Here is a 25085-nt window from a genome sequence, read left to right on the forward strand (position 1 = left end):
GAGTCGTTGTGGTCTGCGTGATGAAGCGTTATCCTATCCCCTCGACAAATTAACTCATTAATGATTGATTTTAGATTGAACATGTATGAAGAAACCATTAATCTATTCATGGAATCTCATTTCTCCCGTTTTATGGAGTGATGCTTTGGACAAGAAGTACTAAAATGGAAAAGCCCAATCGTCCAAAAAAGATAGGCTTTTTTATTAATGTCTTTTTCTCCATCTGCCACACAACTCTCTCACACAAAGAATTAATTTGAGCTACTCAACTGCACAAAAGAAAGATGTGTACTGATTAAAACTACTCTTGTTTTTAAATTGAAATACAGATGCGCTCAGATGATCATTTCACTCCAAGGCCTTCAGTGGGTTCCTACACAGTCCTTCCTGAATTAATCCACCTCTTAATACCATCATCACACTGCCATGGCTCGCTGCCGTCGGGGTCGGCCAACTCCTCCTCACAAAAACGTTTCTTGAAGAGTCCATCTTAAAAATGTCATCGTCAGTATATTTGTGACCAAATCAATCTCTTCTCCTCTATCCAAGAACATCTTAATATTTAGAAAAATACGAGAATAAACTATGGGAAATAATTTCATTCATATTTGTTGTATATATATTGATATATATAGAAGTTAAATTAATATTCGGATAATGTTTAGTCCAGCAGAGAAGGCCTTCTGGTTGGATCATCATGTGAACCCCAACTGCCGCAAAGTTCTTAATTCACGCCATCGTTGTACCAGCTAAAATGAAAATGTTTGGTCTTTCACACCTTACACGCTTAGCGTCGAATATGGGACCGTGAATGTCAGCACCAACAATGTGAATTACCTCATAGCAAAGGATGCTACTTTTCCTCAGCCCCCTTCTGGAGCATTGTGAATGCCGGAAGGAAGAACATTGGATGAAGAAGAAAAAGAGGGAAGAAAAGGCCAGTGCCGGCATGGAAGGGAAGATGGAGTGGAGGAGTACGGGGTGCGGCGGGGGGTTATACCCAAACTGAAAGAAAAGACGCCAGCTCATTAAACATGTACAGTTGAGTGCCGGGAAGTGAAGACAAGGGGAAGAAAAAGGGAAAAAGAAAAGTTTCCACATTCTCTCCCGGGCTTAGAAGCAGCCAGTGTGCGCATGGCCGTACCCTGTTGGCTGGCCTCCTGCAGAGCAACAACCCACTGTTCTGTCATCACAAGTATGTCATCGTTGATAAACCCTTTGTGAATGCGAATAGAGTGTAGTTCACAGGAAAAGCAGATAATGTGGCAGGGGCGAGATCAGAGAAGAAAAAGCTCGCGCTGATTACTTTTTCTCCTCTCGTGTTTCTAAAACATACATTTGCAAGGAATGCTGTAGTATGTTGATGTGATCTTTTATAGAGAGGACCACATTATTTCTGGCGTCTGAGGCGTTGTGTGATAATATCAGCTATTAGATTTAATCAGAAGTCGCAGAGTCTCCTCATTGCTGGCTGTGAGTGTCTGTAAGGGCAGTATTGTGCAGTTGTGGTCTTCACAGCGTAAGTTCCAGCAGTGAGGAAGTAAAATAGTTTTAGTAAAGTCTTTCATTAATCCTCCTCCACTCTGAATACATCAGTGTAGTATTTGTGATATTTATTCCCTCATAGTGTGCAAGGACAGGCTAATCATTATAATTCTGAGGATTTAGGCTTGATGGGTCTGATGGTTCTACGCTTGTTTAATAGCTTATTCAGAGAATGGAAAAGGATTTTTTTTAATGCAAAATGTGTGTTCTCATAAGTCTGAAATAACTGCTGTAATTGCATTACAGAGCTATTATCAGTTGGCAGGTTTCCTAAGCAGCTGTCCAACGAATATGATCCTGTATGCCGGCCTGTAACTGTGCTTAGTGAAGCAAACATTACATCACCAGACTGCTCGGGGAAGGGTTGCAAAAATCCAATCGCAGAGAAATTCATTTCATTGATTGATTTAGAGTTATTAGTTAACATTCAGGCTCTTTTACCTTTGCCTCATCTGGATCAGTGAAAGCATCTGCAAACAGGAAGCAGCGGCACAGAGTGGGTTAGGGTTTCCGGGTGCGTTTGTGGGTTTATCTCTTTACCTCTGGGCCAGATAATTGTAAGCTCGAACGTATGCAGTTGAATATCAGATTGTTTTTAATCTGTGTGCCTGCGACATGATGAAAAGGGCGTTTTCCTGCTTTTCACCTATTTTCACCCCATAATGAGGACTCCCCCTGACCCGTGACGGGCTCGAGCGGCTGCCATGCTGACCGCCCGCTATCTTCTAAAACTGCATATCTGGAGTCATAGCCGTCGTCCTCTTGGTGCCGTTTCTGCGGTCATCGTAATGAAGGAATGAGCAGAAGATAGGATTCACCGGTTCCTCGTTCAAGCATGATATGCGGCTGCGTGGGCTGAAGAATGTGTGTTTGAATGAGTTTTGACATTCACTTTGCTGTATGTCCAAGCTGGTAGCACGCTGCATTAGTCACTCATAATGCACTCTTTGTGTGATGCTAATGCCGCCTTGTTTCAAATGACAATGGCATTTTAGCACACTTGTCGGTGCATATTAACCAAATTTAATACCAGTCTCCTAGCTGAACACTAAATGTCAGTCCAAATGTTGTTGCTCTCTCTCTCTCACAAGACACTGCTGTTCTTAATATCCTTTCTTGTGTGTTTGTGAGAGAAAAACTTTTGAATAAATATCCGTAAACTTTCCTGAGTAAACTCTCCAATAAAAGTAAACATCCTTTGCTAAACACCGTCTTCTCACGATTTTCTATGACACATCTTTTGCAACTTCTCTTTCGTGTAACATTCCTTCGTGGGAGTCAGAGTACCGGCTTCACTGCTGTTCACCCCACCTGCGGCTCTTTCCAAATAGGATATAACAACCCCATGGGCCGTAAAGTTTTACTCCTCAATGATCGCCAGGTCAGCGACAGCAATTCAGGGAACATCAAACCGATGCTCGGTCCAAAACAGTAGCTATGAATTTAGTGGCCAGAAAAGGCATCGCTCACATTGTGAGCAGAAGACTTGTTTCCATTATTATCAGCATTCACATTACTGCCTCATTAACAGACATAATGAAGCTCAATAAAGCAATCAGGCTCTGAAATAAACTACAATTAAACACCCTTATATTTACCCATTCGAGGAAGAGCACCCCTCAAGGCTGAAGAAGGACATTGCTTAAGTCTTTTCCCATCTGCTGAAAACACGTTATTACCGCGCACTCGTGACAGTCGCACAATGAAGCATCAGTCAAAGACAAACAAGACAAAGAGGATTCTTGATTGTTCCTATTATTTGAAGACTTTGTTCTGCCATGCTCAACAAACCCCTCCCAGAGCTTTTAATGTCTTGTTACACTGCTCAAACACGTTGTGTACTGTTGTCTTTCTGCAGAGTATCATTCCCCTCCATAAATCCATCCAAATCCTCAGCATGAAGAGCGGACTGTAGTGCGCAAACATGTCGCGGGTCCGTGCTTTCAGAGCTGCAGCGCCAGGACAGACCCGTCTGTTTAGGGGCTATGATTTAATTGAGGGATTAGCATTGCTGTGCAGGGTATAATATACTTCTTTCAGCACCTGCCATTTAACCTTGCTGCTGGTGAGCAGGACTTGCGGGAACAGAGAGAGGGGTTAGCTTTAATCGCCAACATGCTGCATGGAGCCCCGAACGACGGCCCCCTCCCCCCATATTGAATCCAACAGATGGCAGAACCAGAGAGAGTTTTTCCGCTGACTCGATGCCCAGATGAACAGCAGAGGAGAGCTTGCCATGGCTTCATTAAATATTCACTCGCAACGACGACACACCAAGCATTGAAGACACGCAGACAAGACACAATAGAACCACAATAAAAGCGTCACAGTGTGTGAAAATATATGAACGGAACATGGAGCCATATCGAAAGGAAAAAAGACACCTCATACCCGAGCCTTTTGAAATATTGAGCAGTCGGTAACAATGGTTTCCATAACTCAGTCAGCTAGCACAAGTCGAAATTATATTAAATCTTTTTTTATGATTTTACTGCCTAATTCTTTTCTTTCAACCTACTCCCTGAGCTTCAACTAGGGAAAGATACATTTGCCATCATATCTCAATTATCATTATCTCGTCTTTTCAACGTGCTGCTTCAGAGAAACCATAATTTAGCACTTCATAAAGCGGAATGTTTTTTGCAAAGACTTTGCGGTTGAGTCGTCTTGGCTATAGGAGGTGCCGTTATGCATGCAAAACACTCTGTATGAACATGGACCACTTAGGGATTCGTTTAAGGTGTAATTTAACTGGAGGGAAGATGATTGTTGGCCAAGTCACAGGAATATTTACAGGACTTAGGTGTCAGGCGTCACATTAGGCCACTTCCAGACCCGTCTCTGCTGTCCGGAATTATATATGAAAACATGCAAATGAGATTGAAATGCTTTTCTAGGGATGCACTTCCTGCAGCATTGCAATGACAGGCTTATTGAAATGCAGCGCCATATGTAGGTGGTAGATGATTGCACACAAGTCGGCACATCAAGTTGTAATAAACAACTTTAAAAAAGGTTTACTCGTTACGATAGTCAGAGTCTAGGCAATTCCCTGTATTATATATATTATATATATACCAGTTTAAAAAGTTAATATATAGTTGAGGTCATGATAGCCAACTCTGTTTACAATTATTTTAGTTGCCATATAAACTGGATATTAATTACTATTTAACTCACTTTTAGGTTAACCAAAGCACAGGACACTAGGATTTATTTTCCCCTTTTCTTGTCTCTAACAAACAGATATCTGCTGATATGTTGAGGTTAATGTTAATTATTTATTATGCATATTGGTGCACACTTATGCATGTATCTATAGAGGTTGGTCTGTTGAGCGATAACAATGTTTATCTGTGTCAGGTATCAAACAGTTGATATGAATCACTATCTGCAGCTGAGATAGCACAGCGGTCTAATTAATAGAATAATCTAATAGACTATGTAAGAAACTAGTCTTAATTCTGTAAAATAAGACAGTGCTTAGTATAGGATGGGTTTACCACACCCCTTCATCAAGAAGATTCCTCTCCCTTATCCTCCACATGGCCCAGAGGTTGATCTCTGATCACATTTAAATCACATCATAAAATTTTAATAGAAATATCTTACCCTAGCAATCTAAATTAGATTAAAATGAAGACTAGGATAAAGGGGCTTCACAAACTCTTAACTGCTATGATGCTGCATACATGACTTGAGCTAAATTTAAGCTATAAATGTCATTCGACAGATTTAATCCAATGATATCAACCATATGAGTGTGATCCTCGTCGTACCTTATTTCATGCAATACTTCATTTATTTTTTTCTCTTCCCACGTTCTTTAATCATTCCATTAATTTAGTTTATTTATTCATTTATTTTCTGTTTTGTAGTTCAGTAACATAATTTTGTCAAGAACATTTGATAATTTGATTTGTGTATATTTGAAATACATAATATATATGAAATATGAAATAGTAGTTCCCTGTACACCTTGAGAAGCAACCATGAGATTAAGATTGAACTGATTGTCATCTAAATGTATTAGATTATGTGTATTATCGCTAAAGCAGAGGACCATCGTTATTGTATACTAATGATACATAGTTGAATTACTAGTAATAGCTATATATAATAGTAATTCATTGTTTTTTTTTTAAATATCTTCTACCAGCAACTCTGCATACGTTCTGTCTGAAGTGAGAGATTGACCCAACTTCTGACATCTCATGATACAATGTTTAGTTATTTTTTTAAATCTCATTTTCTAGTATTGAGATCTTCTTTAACACAGCCTTCTGTTAATTTAGTGGATAATGCTCCCATCTAGAGTCAAATCAACCTTTCTGGTTGAGAGGTTGCTACCATGGCATTGTTCTGTTCGTTAAAAGTTTATTGTAACCGTATAAGTCGTCCGAAATTGATTCAGCATTTGGCTGTACTCAGCTCTACCATCTTTCGTTCAAAAAAACACAAAGACAATGGCCAAAAGTAACGGAGGTGAACGGCGAGATGCCAAAGGCTGACGTCACTGTGACTGCGTCCGCTTTTTATGTTCTGTTTGTGGTCCGAACATGAAAGGAATATCACGTCCTTGAACCTAGTATTTTTTTTTCTTCTATTCTGTGCGGTGAAAGGAAGATGTAAAGTAAATGTTCTTTTATTTGGCAGATGCAGGAGAGCCTGGAGCTAATTGAATTGTGCATGTGTTCATGCTTGATGTTCGCTGTGTGCTTGGGAGAGGTAGTGGGAGAGAGGGAGAGCTGTAGGTGGTGCAGGCTTTGTAAACATACACGGCTGTATCCTCTTAACGCGGGCCCTGTAGCCGGCCGCTCTTCTTCTCCTTGTGTGAGCTATCACATTCTTCTGTCACGATAGGGGGGCCGATGAGACTCTGCATTTATTAGTTATCTTTCCCCTCCTCTCTCTTTCTGTGTGACTGATGCCGTTTTTCTGTTTCTGTTCTTCTTTACTTATTATTATTTCTCCTTGTGCTGAGGGAGCAGATACCAGAGGAGGAGCCACAAATCAATGTCTTATATTAAAAGTCCCAGTCGGAGGTTATTGTTCGATGCTCATTACTTTGAGTTGTGTCCGTCTGTGTTTATTCAAAGCCAGGACTTTGTCATGCTGTACTGGATTCTGTACACGCGGGTCTTAGGACAGAGCTCTTTCTTTGTTTGGATGTCTCCCTCTCCAGGATCACCAGACTGTGCAGCATAAATCTGATTGGCAATGCAGCACTGCAGCAATGTGTTTTTCTTTCACGCAGAGAAAGTGTAAACTGCTAACAGAGACATATTGAAATGGAAAATGTGAGTGGAGAGATGTTAGAATTAGAAGGGATTCTGTGAAAAAGTCGCTCTATTCACGGCAGACAAACATTGGATCTTAACTTTTTTTTTCTAAGCCTTTTCCATGGTGTGAGCGTAGACAACACAAGATTTACTCAGGAAATCAGCTCAAATACCTCAAAGGTCAGAACTGTGAGCCCTGTTCCCACTGTGCCACAGTTGAACACATTTCCAACCCTCAAGCGAGTCGTTTTTAAAGCAAGCTAGTAAAATACTCCAAAACAAAAGCTTGGCAACAGAGCTTGTATTATACAATATATTTATTATGTTGCTATCACTCTACAACTATATGTCAGCAAAAACTGCCATCATCCACCTCCGGCGGGATCGAAAGACACGGGATTAAAGTGTCCGACACCTCCTCCATTTTGCCCTGGTTTAAATAGAGGGACGCTTCGTTTGTCCTAATGCTCTTTTAAATGCTCTCCGGCCATAGAGACGGACAAGTATTCTTGCGGAACTGTTATGTGCGATAATAAGCCTCTCATTTGGCCGACCTTGCAGACCAATTATAAAGCCCTAACAGGGCAACACCTCCTCATTCTGTCTGTTATTGAACCTCTCTGGTCTCTCCCTCGGTTTGTCTTTTTGTCCCAGCCATTTTGCCTATGTCTTCCCCTCTCTCTCCCCGCCCTGCGGCACAGAGTAGAGAGGGCAGGCGTGGTGATGGCCAGCCCTGGTGTCCTTTAGTGTCCGATAACAGAGCCTTCCCATCAGCGCCCTGCCTCAGCCAAGCAAGGCCTGGCTAATGGATTTGGCTGGCAGGCATACATCCCTTCATCCCAATTCAGCCACCTTGCTCTCTCCCACACCTCTCAATTATTCAGTCTCCACTTCTATGCAAATGGTTTCCTATTGAGGAAAAACCTGCCATCGCTTTCATCTGGCTGTTATGCGTGCTGATGCGCGGGACTCCGGAGACTTGTCGCCTGTGACATGGTGCAGCCGGGGAGATGCAGCATGCTGCCTGGATGCCGATCCCTCATCTCCTTCCAGGTGAAACTCCATCAGACCTGAACCATTAGAGGCTGATCTATCGGAGTGCCGTTCACAAGTGGTAACGCACTCTGGCAGTTCCCTAGCAACCGCCGCAAGCCCTGGTCCCTTTCACTGTATCTCTCAGTTGCTTAGCTACAGAGACTGACAAAACTACACATGGCTGGTGTCCCCATGGAGTCAAGGGACAAAAACCATCATTCAGAAACTGGATCAATGAATAGAAGCCCACAGCACACCATTTTTTAGTCATGCATCAGTGTGGACATTTCAGCCGCATTGTCTCCAACTCTCTTGCATGTCCACGTTACAGCGCCTTAACCTGACATTCCATTTGAAACAACAACAACATAACGGGTGGAAAACGGGCATGTACTTGATGGCATTTGTGAAAGTGAGTTGCTCCTTAAAGTCAGAGGGTGTATCAAGGGCAGCGGCTGCAGGAGAGGAGAGGACGGGGGTGAAGGTTTTGGAAGACTGTGTAATTAAGGCCCATAAAAACAGCCAGCCTCACCGGCAGCAGGAAGGTGTGCTGCTGATTTAGCCCTTCCCCTCCATGCAGGCCACCTGTTAAAAGATTTATTTCTCAGGTCAGTGGTTGGCGCCTGCCACCATCAGGCAACCTGCTTCTTCCCTTGGCACAGTGGGAGGCCTGCTGAGAAGAGTGGAAGGCAAAGGGGTTACTTACTGTATGGCAAGAACAGCTAAAGCAATAACCTTTGTTCTGCCGTTCTCTCTTTTGGGGGCTGCCACTTGCAGCGAGGACGCGGGGAAGCAAAGGAAAACAAACAAATTTTCTTGATTGTTTTGAGATACATTTTAAGTCGTTGAAAGTTCTACGCAATATATTATGTTTCCCATTGCTCTCTTCCGAATTTGTAGGTACTAATGTGCAAGTGAGAGAAACTTAAGTCACCTGGGAGACATTGTGCCCTTCCAGGAGCCTCCTCAGCAATGTCACCACCCACCTTAGCAGATGCTTAAAGAAAACACCAGCGAGCGCATTTACCCCCATTTCACACTCTCATATTTCATTTTCACGTCCACTGAGGTTACCTTTCCTTTTTCTTCTCCACTGCAGATACTGCAAGGTGAAAATGGTATGTTATCTGTTTATTTATGGGAACTGCAGTGGGGCCAATGTATTTACCATAGCCACAGATCTGTGTGTGTGTGTGTGTGTTTTGAAGACGTCTCAGAGGTAATTTCATGAATCTGTATTTAGGTATATGCTAACAAGGCCTGGGCAGACACTCCCCCAGATGGCGGCATGTGTCTGCCCCCCTGGAGAGGCAGGCACCGCTGGGCACCACCAGTCAGACGCAGGGCCAGCTACAGCCCAAAAATAATTAAGCACGCTGTTACAGGCATTTTGCTGTATTTGCACAAAATTTTCATCCAAGTCTCAACATGGGAGAAGGCCCCTGCCTCCGGTCTTCTCTTTAACAGAGAATCACTCACGCACATACACGGACACACACCCAACTGCAGCACTCACTGTTTGTACATGATGTCACTGCCAGAGCAGAAGAAGTAGTCTTTCATCAAGTGTCTCAGAGGAACAGTGCTTTGTAGTAAACCAATAAGATTAGATCCTCAAAGGGCCGTAATTCCTCGTTTTTTTTATTGTATATTTTATTAGACGCTGCATAACAATGTGAATTATCTTTATACTTGCTCAACCTGCGAATGCTCAACAAACAATGCATAATAATGAACATTATACGTGATAACATGTGTACAGTCGCATCTTTGCAGCACCGTGCAATTCTAAGTTAATGATTACGCTGTATTGTGCTGCAATCCACATGAGGTATGAATACCATTATTAGCTCCACGGTGTCGGTCTGGGATGTCTGTCGCTGCTGTTACTATGGCAACATGATAATCGGTACGAGGTGGATCCATTAGTTTAATGCTCGGCTGGTATACATCGTACTACTTTTTCTTCCTGATGTACACATCTGCTGTTTTCACTGTGACCGGGAAGGTGGTTGACACAAGAAAACCTCCACGGCCTCTGCGGCTGCTTTTATACTGAACAACAACAGTTGCCACAAGCCTGTGGATATTCAGGGTTGCTTTCAAAGTGCCGACATTCACAGTATTCAAAGCATGTGGCATAGGCTCTTTTTCACACCGTCTGCGTGTCTCTTTGGAGGTCGGCATTATTTGCAGATCAAGCTTTTATCTCCTCCAGACTTGACTATTACAACACACTTTCTGGTCCAAGCAGAAAAAAACATCCAAAGGCAATTCATACAAAATACTGCTGCCAGGTTTTAACGTGTTGTAAAGGAAAGAGACACTTCATGCCAATCCGTCACTCACCATTGTTTTCAAATTGATTTTTACATTTTTGCGGCCTCGCATGGTCTGCCTGCAGCTCTGATCTGCTAACTGCTGATGAGCCTTATTTCTGCGTTGGATCATCAGGCCCCTGCCGTTTGCTCCACAATCATGACCTTTAGCTAACGGCGACGGGGCCTCTGGTCCTCTTTAAAATCTTTTTAAAACGCACTTTAATCGTAGGCCATTTTCTTTACAAATGTGAGGTACAAAAGTCATGGTTGTCCTTCTTTAAATTAGTAAATCTTTTTCTTTTAGGATCTAATTTAGTTTTTTTCTTGATTTTTACTGTCAGGCTGAGAGGTTTTTATTATGATAATCATATATTGGAGAAGGCAAACATCTTATTGTATATCTCCAGGACTAGCCACTATCGAGTTTACTGTATCTAAATTGATAAATATTACCACATGTCAGATAAAAATATGTATTTTAGATTTACATTTTTATATAAGATCTCCCTTTGAAAATACTTGTTCCATAATAAAACACGATGAGGCAATGCCAGTCAGTAAAGACAACTATAGGAGGTACTGGCACTGACAATTAACACTGGCACTACTCTAGAGTTTAATGAAGTTACAAACATATTATTTGCATAATCTTTTAGTGAGTTATATCATTGTCTGCTCTGGGGCTTTGCGGTGTAATACTCATCTGTTCCTATTATGTCTCCTGAAGTGTAGAGGCAGACCAACAGCTGCCTCGAATTGCTGTCCATCCCTTAGATTTTCTCTGTCCCTCCAGTCAGGTGTGGAGGACTATTTTCAGCTCCATCTGAGCGGCGGCGCTGATGTGTGCAATGTTTTTCACCTGCTCTTCATCAGTTCATCCCGTATCCTGAGCGGGTTTACTTTGAAGAACTGCTATCTGGCTGATGTGTTTTTTGCTGCTTTTGGGTGGATTTAAGACATTATTATTTTATTTTTTGGGGGCCTCTGTGGTTTGAGGGAATCTATTTGACTTTCGACAAGTCTTCTGTTCCGCACGGTCTGTCTGCACAGATGTACCTGAATGGAAAACATTGTTTGTTTGGCAGTTTTCTGATGCATTAAAAGTGAAAGGTTTTTATAAACTTCTACGGTACTGTTTGGAGGCAAACCTTTTTGATAAGATAAATCTCAATTGATTTCCCCTGGATGAGGAAAGTAGCGACAGTTATAACTGTATACCAGTGTTAATTTTAGCAGCTATTTTTGATTTAGTCTTAGTCTTAGTCTTCAGATGAAAAATGCATATTAGTTTTAGTCACATTTAGTCATTTTAATTCTTCTTAGTTTTAGTCTAGTTTTTGTTGACGAAAACTAGACTAAAATGTAATGGTTTTAGTCTAGTTTTAGTCACATTAAATAGCCATATTGAACTCCTTTTCTTCCCTTCTCAGGCCCAGGGACCCCCTGTGGTGTGTCTACAGCTGCATAATAGTCTATCTTGCAGCACTTGGTTGTCCATTAGATTAGTCCTATAGGTCTATAGCAGGTCGGCAAACTTTTTGACTCGTGGGTCACAATGGGTTGTAAAATGTGACGGAGGAGCCGGGCCAAGAACAAATGTTTGAAGTGTTTGTGTGAGCTGATATAAATGACATGTGAAAAATCATTACATGAAAGGATTTGGATTTTAACAAATAGCAAAGCATTTATTTGCAAGACAATTTAACAAATTGGCAAAGGTGTAACAACTTCATGAGGACCAGGGACCTAAACGCAACACTTTGTTGTCTTTGTCTGTTTACTTGCAGTGCTTTTGACCACCGGGAACTTCATGGTCCTTTATTGTTTCCTCTGTCCCAACAAGAGAGACCCCTTAACGTCCTACAATCGGTGCAACACATTAATTTCTTGGCTTCAGAACCTGCAATGAGTTTATTATGTTAGACGTGTTTGTAACGGAGCCTCTCATCCAGCCGCGAAAACGCTGCCTGCCGTTGCCAGAGAACAGAGCAGAAAGGTCCGACAGTTAAACGGGTCTCGTCTTAGTCTCTTAACGAAAAGGTTCGTCAACGAAAAATTTTTGCCATAGTTTTCGTCGACGAAATTAACACTGCTGTATACTTGTGCGAGTGTTCAGCATCCCTCTCCTCCCTTTTCATATGGCAGGTTGAAAAATGAAATCAGATGATGAGGCATATTTTATAAGTCACTGTGGTGGTGGTGGTGGTGGTCGGCAAGTGCAGGATCTGGCAGAAAGGCAGAGACATGCTTCACTGATTCAAGGCTCCAGGCCAAATGATTCCTTTTAACTGGGGTGAAGCTGATGGCTGATTGCTCAGCTCACCTTGGGCAACTTGCGGGGTAAAAAAACCCTTTCCTCCTAGTCCCATTGTGTCTCCCGCCCAGTACAAAGGTCCCACGGTAATTTCTCTTGCTCTCCGGTGTACGCGTCAGCTGGAGGAGCCGCCCTGTGCCATTTATCGCACACAACTAACAAGTTCTCATACCCCTGACCTGCACTCTGCTTGTGTGGAGACCACACATTGAAGCTCTTCTGCCGCCTCCATCCAGCGTAGTAACTTAAATTATCTCATTAGGCCCACTTTTTTTTTTGTGAAAGTAAGATAAATGTCCATGCAGCATGTGGCTCTGATTGCCCGAAATACGCTGAAGAACAAGAGACTGTTGTGCGAAAGGCTGGACTGCTCTGAATTATGGAGGCTGCGGGGAGGGAGCAGGGATAGCCTCCCGTCCATCATGCCGCCGCACTCGGGGTCCAACGCTGCTCACGGTGCTTGTGTTTAAACCCAGCTAAACGGGGGCCTCCCGTGTTTGTTAAACACATGAAAACATCAGCCTGTGACATCCAAAGCTCACCCTAAAGTGCACCGTGCCATTAGTAGCATGAATGCAGGCCCGCTGAGAGATGTAGCGTCACTCTGTTATCTCCTGTTTGCTTTCATTATCTGATGGCTCTGACCGGTGCAGCTGCTCCCCTTCTCTTCACCAAAGTGGAGGCCGGTCTAGTAAATGTTCCCTGTTTTAATCTAAACTGCCCACCCCAACTCCCTTTCTGTATTTTGTAAAAGTATATATATGTATTTCTCCGGTTCAATGTACCCTGTACATGTCCTAGGAACAAGAACATTAATTATACATTGTTTAAAACAGTTACCTCAGCATCTTGAAAAGCCGGTTTGAAGCCGTGACAAGGTCAAACTATTGAGTTTAGTACAGCGCTCAGAAACGAACCCCATAAATGCATTGTATTCAAGCATTTCCCATGCCACTAAAAAGACAAGAGTTTATATGTGCTCTACTAAAGGCTTCTCCCTGGTGAGGCATATCTGTCGGGGGTAACAAAGTGAGTGTACGCACATCGTGGCACAGCCCTCAGTGCAGAAATGGCTGCATCCATGATAAATACACATGGATTGCAGAGAAGCAGTTGGGGAGGTTATCGGTGCTTTGCATAACTCGCATATTTTCTTGACATAAACCATTGGCTAAATTTGTTTGACAGATTTCATTCACGACACCACTGTGAGACAGATAGACCGCAAACACAGCAAGAATTGGATGGAAAGAGAGAAGAAAGAGATTGTCAGAGGCAAAGACAAAAAAGGGGAATTGAAAAAGGGACGTCACTGTAGGTTTCAACACAGCATCTAATGAGCTTTTACTATACCATCGATCCAAAGCCTTAGCACCCGTGGCGGCTGGCCAATAGAGGTTAATGGGGCGTCGCCCCACCTGGAGCAAGCCCAAAGAAAAGTTAAAAAAAGAAAAGAGAATATTAAATTAGAAAAAATGTCTATTTGTATTTTTGAAATATGGAATGTACCCAGTAATGTTTGTAAAATATGATATTAGAGGAAAACATTTTCCTGCACGTCTCTGCCTGTCATTCACGTCCTGTCTTCATGCGTGTTCTAGCTGCGCCAGGGAAAAGCTCAAGATTTCCCGCAGAAGAAGCACTTTCACCATTTGCAGATTAAATAAAAAAATGTGTGACATACAACGTCAGCGTCCTTAAATAGACTCCGCCTGGGGCAACATTGTTTTTGCCACAAGCTTGCGCGTTCTCATCAAGGCTGGTATCGACAGGTGGATATAAAATACATACTACATCTGATTATTATTTGATATATATATATATATTAAATTATATTGAATTGCCTGTGCGGGTGACATATATACTGTAGGAACATCGGGATATTGTCAAAGTGCTATTTACTGTTTTTATGTTGGAATAAATATTTAACTGCAAAGTTGCATGTGTTTGTGATTATTTGCATTAATATTTTGCATCAAATCGACCTGAGATGTTTGCTGAACTTGATTAGATCGCGCTAACTGGAAAATGTTCCACCAGCCGCCACTGCTCAGCACCCAGTGCACGTGTTTTCACCGTGTAGTGACTTCAACTGGATTCGAACATATTTGATGTGTGCTGCACCATGTGGCCATGTGTTATACTTTGAGTAATGTATTCCCATTGGACAATGTTTCTTCTAGCTGTTGGTCGTGTTGCACAAGCTGCACACTGTGTTTGTGTGTTGCCTGTCCTTTGAAGTGTTACGTGGCAGGTGCACCGCTGCTAGGAAGGTGCATTCTTTTTGCTGAGCGTCTCCTCCCTGGAGGAGTTTGGTCTCAGTTCGTCTTCATCCACATGGGGCCCGGAAACACTCTGTGGGGGGTTTGGAGAGAGCGTCGTGAGAAAGGAGTGTAACAGTGACCTCTATTTATTTCAACGGCGGCATCTCACAGATGGTTGTCAGCGCTGCCTCACAGTGATGGGCAAGTTTTAAAGCTGTAGTAGTATGTCGTCTTACTTTGGTCCTGTGAGACTGCCCCGGTTGGATGGCTCCCTGTCACTGCTTTTTCAGAAGAGGCACCAGAAACAAGGCACAGATGAGAGACTGCCCCGGTGGCCCTCACACATGGAGCAGTAATGGGGCCGTACCCCAGTTCCACTGGCTGAAGTCTATCGGAAAAATAGGCCTGCCGTAGTCATTCTGTTGTCATTTCAGGGAGGTCAGACTCTGTGCTGGCAAAGTGCCCACAGGTGATGCAGAAAAAAGATATTACATTTTTCTGAATGCTGCTATTGTGGAGGGTCGGAATGGTGGCTTGACGGTCTGCTAGGTCGCTTTCCTGCTTAAAGAGCCCACATTTTATTCCCACCCCTATTTGCAATGTTACCACACCTATATTTTTGGTGGTTTCTTCTGGCTTTTTCTGTCTCATTGTAAATGTACCAATTCTGTCAGGAATATACACAGCATACCTTTTTAAGATGCTTGAATGGTTATTGCCTCTCCGAATGTGTTATGGAATCGTTTGTTCAAATTAGATTATATGTACAAAGACTACGTAGAGCTGACGTCAAACAGATTAGCTGCATTGCGTCCCTCAGGCCCATTAACCAGGCAGCTGGTTCAGTAGCGAAGGAGATAGTTTGTTGTGATTAGTCTTGTAATTAAACTGCACAGGCTATGAATACATGAGTAATGAGTGGCACCCTGGATGTGGAAGGATTTGATAAGTGGGATGTCTACTTGGTGGCGCTTTGGGCTAACAGGAAGCTAATGTCTCAGATATACACCCAATAGGAGGCCACCTGCCGACTTCACAGGCGTGCAGTAGGCCCGCTTGTACTGTCCGCTTTAAGGACACGTTCCACACACGTGTGGTGCATTGCTTTGGCTCCTGGTTGGTGAAGCATAGTAGCACAAGATCTTGTCGGTATGCAGATGTCAACAGAGCCTTTGATGGCACAAAGTAGGCACGCAGACCTTTGCAGACCTTTGCATAGTCATTGATCTGGGAAGTATAACGTTGGCTTAAAGGTCACCCATGCCAGCCAAAATGCAGAGGATAGGTAAAGGGCGCAGAAGTGGCCCCAGAGGGTAATTTCCCACTTCTCCAACATTGTTTCCACATTTTGGAGATAAAACTTTTTATCCAGCAATGCAAGCGATTGAATTGAGTTAAATGATTATTACTGTTTCAAAATCTATGAGTGACAGCGAGATCCTCCTTGTGGCAGTGGCAAGTAAGTGGCATCAAACTTATCCTCCAAACCTAAAATTATCTTCTGCAATAAGAAGATGGGGGCTCATGTGTCTCAAATACAATAAAATAAAATAAACTTATTTACAGCAACCTGTTGTACAAATAACAGTCGTTTCTGGGAAAACTTGGCTCCTCCCACCCAGCGTGCCGTTGTGACGCCAGCCGCGGACTTGCGATTGCCGCTGCCTGCCACAGAGTTGCCACTCACTTGCCACTGCCACAAGGAGGATCTCGGCCCTACTGAAATCTATGAACAAATGAATCGACTGAAAAATGAATATGAATGTTTCCCTTTCTCTGCTTATTCGCATACAACTAAATCGTAAAAAAAAAAGCATTGTTCTTTTTACAGAGAACACGCACAAGTACTTTCTGGAACAAAGCCAGATTAAATATCCATTTCACATTCACATAAGACAGGGCTCAGTCCAGCCTCGGGGGAGAGAGCAGCTCTTTCAGCATGAGATGATGCAGCCCCCTGCAGTTTTCTTCCTATTGCAGCCTCGTGAATGTCAGCATGTTAGCAACTGTCTGACAATTTTTTTTGATATGTAGTAACAAGATTTTCAAAAGGCTTGTGGCATTATTATATTACTTTGAACTCCCAATATAAAAGAGAGCAAAAAAAAAAGCGTCCTGCTTTTCAGTGCTTCAGGGCCACACTTGACACAGGCAAGATTGCAGATTTCTTCATTTATTTGAAAGAGTAGAAGGTCAAAAGTTATTATCTGATTAACAAAAATATTTATTTGCTTCAGGCTATAATATAAATGACCCAAGGTATTTTAGAAAGAAACGGGATCATAGAAACTGACAAAGTCGAAAGCTCAAAGACAAAGCAGGTTTATCATCTTGGTCATTTTTAGCTCCATTTAACATTCATAAACAGACAAACTTGTTGTTAAAAAATAGACTATTTTCAGTTGTTATGAAACAGGTCTGAAGTACTTGGTTTGAAAAAAACTAAACCCTTTTAAAATGGTGGGTGTCTTAACTATTACACTATTGACAAGTTTATGTTTACCTTTATTAATTATGTTTTGTGGGACTTCGTGGGTCATGAGGAGGTTAATTAATTTGTCAGCTGGTGAGGGCGAATGCTACAGTGCCGCAAAATACTATTATTTCTTCTTTTTGACCATTTACAGAAACACAGACTTCTTAATTAATGTCATTAGGATAATCTGGCACATGTAGCTGGAATGAGAATGTGTTTAATCTCTCCAACTGCAGTGTCTTTCTCCATTGAAATCCACTTTGGGTGCATATGTCTTAATTGAAATCACGGGTAATCTTTGAAGGCCACATCACTTTTAGTCTTCCTGCAGCTGTGCCTCAACAACTGTGTGTACTTGTGTATGCGTTGGCTTGTGTTGCTTGCTTGTGTGTGTGCTGCTGACATGTGAACGATTCATGAAGCCCAACTCACCAGCTCAAGGACAGACCTTCGTAGAATTAGGATTCACTTCCCCAGCTGTTTGCTTCTTGAGTCAGAGAAATTATGCAGTGGAAGGCAGGTAACAACATCACAGCCTATTGTGTGAGATGAAATGCTATATTTTCATGCAATACATGGTCACTTTTGTACATTTAATATAAAGAAAACAGCGGGTTTCCTCTGATGTTGCCTCGACAGGGCTACTTGGTGCTCGGGAACTGGCAAGTGAACCACTCGTGTTGCGAACCCATTGATGCCTGTGGATGCAGAGTGAGACACTGACATCCCCATGGTTGGCTCACTACAACTATGATTGTATGTCTGTTATTATCCATCATTCTCTTCTAATGTTTCAAATATAGATTATGTGCTTTTGGTATTGTGTGTGCAGGTGTTTCGCATGGATCTCTCCTGCATGCATGCCTATCTTACACATTTTCACTTGATACCCGTGTACAATGCGGTTTTGTGTATGCTCTTGATGTCTATGAATTGCTGACAAAACTACCTTCATATTCACATTTTATTGAAAATATTTAGGGAATGCTTTGAAAACCTACAAGAGCCAGTAGCAGAGCTAGCGAGCACTGTTGAGAGCAGTGTCACCTCGCAGCTCATTCAAGCTAAGAGGAATCTTATACAAAGCCCAGCGCAGTGGAAACATCTGGCGGTGCAGCTCAGTGAATTGCTCCTTCCGTCTATACTCCTGGCCTGTCGTCCCAGTAGGCATTACCACGGACACTTTTGCTGCATGGTTACGGTACAACAATTATCCCAATGTTCTTGTCCATCAGTGTAAGGCCACATACTTTGTAACGCCTACACATACGGCGAGTGAAGCATTAAAGGGATGCGGGATGATTTTACAATTAAGTGTTCTTTTCTTTCACTCAAAGAGCTTCTTGACATTTGAAGGCGGGCTGGGTTGTATTGCACTGTACTTTATGTGAGTGTTTGTGCGCTGTATGTGCACGTCTGTGGTGTGACTCTGGAAGATTGAAAAATCCCAAAGGCGTAATGATTGACAGTGTGGAGAAGTGCTGCACAGTGCTTCATCAAAATGCCATGCGTCTTGACTCGCTCAATGGGTGACCTACTCTGACAATGGAAAGAATGGCAGGTCCATGCATAAAACACATCGGCGTCCATGTAGCTATTCTTGTTTTGTAGGAACAAATAACAATGGCTTTTAATTAGAAGAAACAGCCCCGTGACATTGTAGGGGTGCATGCCGCTCTGTTGTCATCCTTTGCTCCTCTGAGGATCTTTGCCCCTCTGTTTAAAGTGTGACAGCATCTCAGTGACACTCACAATGGAAAACCTCTTTGAAAGCCACGAGTATGAATAATCACCAAGACACGCCCAATCCATTTTTAAAGAAGAGAACATTAATGCACTTAGGACTGTATCTGCTCGGCATGCTGTAAACGATTTCCAGTCTGCAAATAGCCCCCCTCTCTGAGACAGGAGATTGAGGGAGCGTTAGGGGATCACTGTGCACTCTCTGTCACCATGACGACGCCAGTTCTGTGTCCGAGTGGGTGTACACACTTCATTTAGTAATCCTCGGCGACCAACATGGGCCGCGTGCGTGCTCAGAGGGTCCGGGCTGGCAATCACGGCAAAACACACTTAATGACTGAAAATCCGGTCACTCTGGTGGTTGTTATGGAATTAAAATTCAAGTGACTCTGGCTTGCGTAAACTGTGTACGGAACGTGAATCTTCACTGGGGAAGTTTGACCTGAGCTGGTATTGGGCGTGAAATGACTGGTTACAGTGAGCTGCACGTTCACCGAGGTGTGATGGAGATGACGAATACAAATACACTCTCCCCATTAATGTTGAAGCACTAAGACAGCATCGGGGAGTTGTGTTAGCCTGCCTTAAGTGCCAAGACTTCAACTGTGTCACCCACACAACCCCCTGAAACACACACACACACACTAGAAGAACCAGCCTGCTCCCTCAATCTTACAGTGGAATTGTAAAGTGCAACTCCCAACTTAAGCAGTTCTCTCAGTTTTTATCTTAACATCTCGTGTAGCGCTCTGACACACTGACAGTGAGTTACACGTGCAGATGAAGGTATGGGGAAGGCGGCAGAGCCCTTTTAAGCAAGATGCAATCTCCCTCCTTTTTTTCTTCATGGGCCGTTGAAAAGCTTTGAAGAGATGGCTTAGTGACAGACAAAAGGTTGACGTGTCCTCTCAGTTCCCAATGACTGGCACTTATTTCCTGTCATGTTTAGATGTGTGCAGGCAGTTATTAATGAATGGAAAGGTTTAAGGGTTGATGCTTTAATTTGACTGGTTGGGTCTACTCAAAAATGTTTAAGAAGATTATGAAACTATCGAGCACCGAGTAAACCGTAGTGTACCAGATTGTCACAATAATCAGGATGATGAAAAACATACTAATAATATATTAGTAGATACCTGTTCAGCTGTTCATAACAACTGTGCGGACACTTCGCTTCACAGCAGCTGGCCAGAAACCAATGCGACAGAGACCAACTATATTTATTATTTAACTCATAGAGAGCTGTGTAGCTATAGAATTCTTCTCTGTGTGCTTCATCGTTGCATTGACCTTTAAATGAACCTCCCTCTTCTTCACTCCCGTGTGTCTTGTTTTCCTTTTTGTTTTGTTTACGTTATCTGTGGGAGAAAAAAAAGAAATCCGATATATTAATGGCCCACAGACGAGTGATTTCAGCGAGTGCTGAGGTACTTTATTGATCTTCCCTCTTCAATTGTCTCTGATGCATCACACCGTAAACTCTGTCTCAATCAAGTCTTATATTACGAGAAAGGCAGTTGTTGCACATCACCAAGCGTCCTCTCCTAGTTTTAAGAAATCCCACCTTATTGCCAGCTTCATAGCCATCGGTGAGAGTTGGTTCCTGAGCTCCTGCATCTCTGGACTTTTAGATGATCTGACTGATTTTCAGCATCAGTGAGAAATTTGCAGAGGCACTTAATACTTGCAAGGCCCACGGTCCACTCACCATACAAAACAGTGTCTGCCGTTAAATTGAATTTTGAATAAATTTCGTAATGGACTCAAAGTCATTATGTGCTTTGTTGATTCCTAAGTGTTGAGGATAATTGCCATGGGCAGCACAAAAGTGGTCTGATTATTGTCTGCTGGCTCCTGTGAATCATGATGTATATAAATGAGTCCCCCCGTATCAACATACCTCTTTGGTACTAACAGTTGTTGGCAAGAACGGGATCATCCAGGAGCACTCGCACTACAGTTAACGTGTTTAAGCTTTCAGTCGCTGTTATTATGGGGAATGTAAAAACAGCCTCAAAGTCAGTGCAGGCAAGTCAAAATGAAAGATTGATTAGGCTCTGAAGTGCTGGTCCCTCTCTGAAAGAGCACCGCACTTCACTTCCAAATTAAGTTTGGATATTTTCAAAAGATTTTATAGTTGCTAAGAAAGTGACGTCTTCGAAGTGAGCGTGTCCCTTTGGTAGTTATTCAGCTGAAGAATATTTTAGTAGGCTTGTCTAAGACATTCATACACATGCTTCAATTTTGGTTTGGTTATTTTGTGTCCTGTCCATCCTGAGCAGGCCAGACTCACCATTTATTTATCCGGTTGCTCCTGATAGGAGACTTTCATAATCACAAAGGTGCAGACATGAAGTCACTGTCGGATACTTATCTGTTCCTACATGCTGCTGCATACATATTAAAGCGCAAGCAATTTAGAGGAATATGTCAAGATCTGTCCGTCATCTGAAAGTTCTGCATAAATAAAAGCACCGTGTATGCCGCGTCACAGTTCTTCTTCTGATAGCTTTAATATTTTCTCTGTCAGTCTGGAGCTGGTTTCAACTGGAACTTTACATCTCCTGCACAGAAAATTGTTAAATGACACTGAACACTCAAAATTTATCAGGCTTCCTGCAATCCAATAAAAAGCAAAAGTTTTATTCGTCCTGATAAAATTGATAAATACAGAAAATGTCCTGCTGAAGTTGTGTAGTTATGTGAAAATATCCCTGTTTAACGGCGGTGGTTTCCCGATTATCTACTGTTGTTGGGTTTGGAGAACAACACCACGTCTCTTTGTGAATTCAATTATTTATTGATTTAATAAATATGCTGTTTAGTCGGATGTGAGAAGCACATTTAGGCTTTTTCTACTTATTATGCAGTTATTATTGCACTTTGCACTGGTTAAACATCTAAAAGCAAATTTCCCCTCATTCGTGATGCATTGATCCTCACCAGGATTCTGTTATAGAAAGTTGACACTGCGCCCAACAAACTAGAGGATAAGAGTATTCTCACAAAGGTCTTTTAAATTCTCCTCCGTATAATTGTATCCTATAAGGCTTATTTGCTGGGAAATCTAAATAATAATAATAAATTAAATACAAAATTGTCTGTGACTTTGCAGCTTGCAATATGTTTCCCCACATCAGTGATTTTCTTTTACTGACTTTCAAGAATCGGTAGTAGAGGTGCGTGCTAATCGTGGCCCATTAAAAGTCTGGTGTGGAATGGCTTGGATAATAAATGCACAGTGGCACATTTGCTCCATTTAGAACGGAAAAAAACTGAGCAACAATTTCACAGACTCCTCTGAATCCCAGTTAGGATAGTTTGCAGTCAGCACCAAAACCTGCGCATGCTGATAGAACTAGACGATTCATGTTCAGACATAAACGGAGGAATATAAACGTATTTGCCGTTTAACTCGCAGTGTGTGTTGCAGAATACGGAATCCAACACAAAGTGATAGTATCACCACAGCAGGATAGACAACATCAGTCAATATATGTTTCGTAAGTTGCTCCTCACACCAAACACGTAATTATCCTTTAACTCTTATAAACAAAAACAAAACTTCTGGGTTGTTTTTCTCTTGTTGCTGTTTTCCTTTTGTTTTTCTCTGCAGAGCCGGCGGGCTCATGGGGAAAGAAAGCACGGGTTGAATGGCAATCATCAGTCTTTGCTGGTTCAATTGTGTTACTGACCTTGTAGCCTCGGGCAAGAGACCACAATGAACAAATCCAGTGGAGATATTGGGTGGGAAAAAAAACTGCTAAAAAAACATTGCTGGGAATGGAAGCTCATTAACTACTGGTGAAATTGGCAGGCCGAGGGTCTTGAAGGAGGTGTGTGGAGCGGGCACTTTGTTGTGTGACAAAGAAGTGTTCCGTTAGATTCCCTAATGACTTGGTTTAAATGCTCCGAGCGATCCTTCCCCGGCTGTCTCTTGTAATCAGGTTGTTCTGGTCTGTTACTTAACAGGTTAATTTTGAAATGATTGGCTTTTTAATTCCCCGTCTTTGGCATATTTATTCATTTAATCCTACTGCAAGTGAATCCATATTTTTTCTTTTGATAGCTGCAGAGCATGACGTTTGATGTGAAACTGTGTGAAATGGCTACAACATACAGAATTAAAGTATCCCTTTAATGTCTATTGATGTTTTTCTGCTCCCATTGTCATCCCTGCATTCAATTCTAACCCCTGAAGTGCAGGAGGGCTGCTCCTAATCTTTTCAACCCTGCTAAAATAGATATCCCTGTTCCTCTTGTATGGTATGCACGTGTCGATATGTGCCTCTCTGCAACGCACAAACACTGATACACCCGAATGCGTCTGTCAGCTAATAGATTCCAATTCCTGATTAAATCTGTGGGTTCTCACGAGACGAAAAGGAACAAGGATGATAAGGACTTGTGTCAAATGGATTACCTGGCAAAGCATTTCAAACTATTTAAGCAACGAGCATCTTGTATGATGTCTGTATTGAGAAACGTTGCAGGTGAGTCTTCAAAAGCCGTTGGAAAATTTTAACTGTTTGAGTTGGTCCTGACCTTTATTTAGACAAGACTACCTTGAGGGTTCAAACGCCCTCAACTACTGCACCACACTGACATGCCCTTATTGATTAATTCTACTTAAAGGATTGAATGAATTATTGTTTGTGTTCACGTCTCCGTGCAGAACTCTGCACTATTTTCAGGACATGCTCGAAAAGTCAATTATGATCTAGAAAGGTCCCTTTAATTTACAGCAAACGAATGGCCTCTTAAGATCTTATTGCAAACGATCATTGGATTTTGTTTGACTTAGAGACTGTGCCTTTTCCTTTCCACAAAAAACAAGCCCAAGAAGGGAGAGATCATTTGTGTTTAAGGTCACAGAGATACTGAAGCAGCTGTCTGAGTGTTTTGGAGCTCAGTCAGTAACTTACTGACCCGCCTGCAATGTCAAAGTGAAATACGTCTTTCACCTTAAAAACACACAGCTGTATGAATATTTATTTGAAGGGGAAGTGTTACGGAAACAAGTGGAGACGTCGGAGCTGGTGAGATAGCGACTCTTTAAATGTTCATGAGTTCACCAGTCGTCTGGTTTTTGGCGCTTGCCTAAAGTCTTATTGAAATGTTGCCATTCTAGTAGTGAAGAACTCCATTAATTATGCAAGAAAACCAACTTACCACGTGTCCCATTATTACCACAGTTTCTGGCCCGCTGTTCTGGAAAAAGAAAGAAGCTAAGCTGGGGATCCCCTTCTTACCTGTCGCAATCACAAAGAGACTACGGAAGTCTAAGTCTCCTAAGTCTCTTAGGACAAGTGTACGTCTCTTAGGAAACAGGGATCAGGGAAAGACGCTTGATTACAGTGGCTCCCCAATGAATTTTATCATCCTGACCAAATCAGGCAACCAGACATACAACTAAGAACTAAATTTAATCCATACATGATTTATGATCGCGTGGAATAGTAATGCCACCTACATTTATTCGGAGGGAAAGTGAGACAAAGGGAATTGTTTAATATTATCAATAAAAAGAAGTTTAGGTTTGAGAAAACACATGGGGCTGCTGTGTTTTCCTCTCATGCCCTCACCTGAATCAAGTCTAATCATCACTATTCATGGTTGGAAAGGGTTTAATATTTTAGTGCACTGAAATAAGGACTTGATTCTTTAAATTCCCATGAGTCATAGTAGATCAATATTTTAACGGGCCAGGAATTGAGATTCACCAGCCAATACCGCTAAATGAAGAAAAGGGCCCATTAGGTACTGTATAAAAATGCTTTTGAACAAGAAGGAAAACATCCACGAGACACGGCCCTGTGAATCATGGTTTACAACGGCGCATTATTGCACCCGAACCTCCACCACCTTTTCCTGGTTTACAGCACTTTTTTTTATACAGTCTAGTGAAACTACGTTCTCCCCAGCAGTCTGATGCAAAAATACAAAGCCGGTGAACTTTTCTGGAATGCTTTGTGGGTGATGTGGAGAGTTACTTCTCTATTTATTGCTGTTGACCTGCCCCAGCAAACCCTTAGAAGGCCAAGGGTAGTCAGGCAGAATGCAGGAGGTTATGTTTCTGTCAAGTCACTACTTAAATTCTCCTAT

General features: G+C 42.2%; 1 protein-coding gene across 2 annotated transcripts in view; it reads left to right on the forward strand.

Annotated features, from left to right (window-relative positions):
- macrod2 (mono-ADP ribosylhydrolase 2) overlaps window positions 1–25085 on the forward strand; it is a 345335-nt gene that overhangs the window by 213022 nt on the left and 107228 nt on the right. The window lies entirely within an intron of this gene.

Source organism: Gasterosteus aculeatus, chromosome 6 (assembly GCF_964276395.1).
Source record: "Gasterosteus aculeatus chromosome 6, fGasAcu3.hap1.1, whole genome shotgun sequence".
In the NCBI taxonomy this organism is placed as follows: Eukaryota; Metazoa; Chordata; class Actinopteri; order Perciformes; family Gasterosteidae; genus Gasterosteus; species Gasterosteus aculeatus.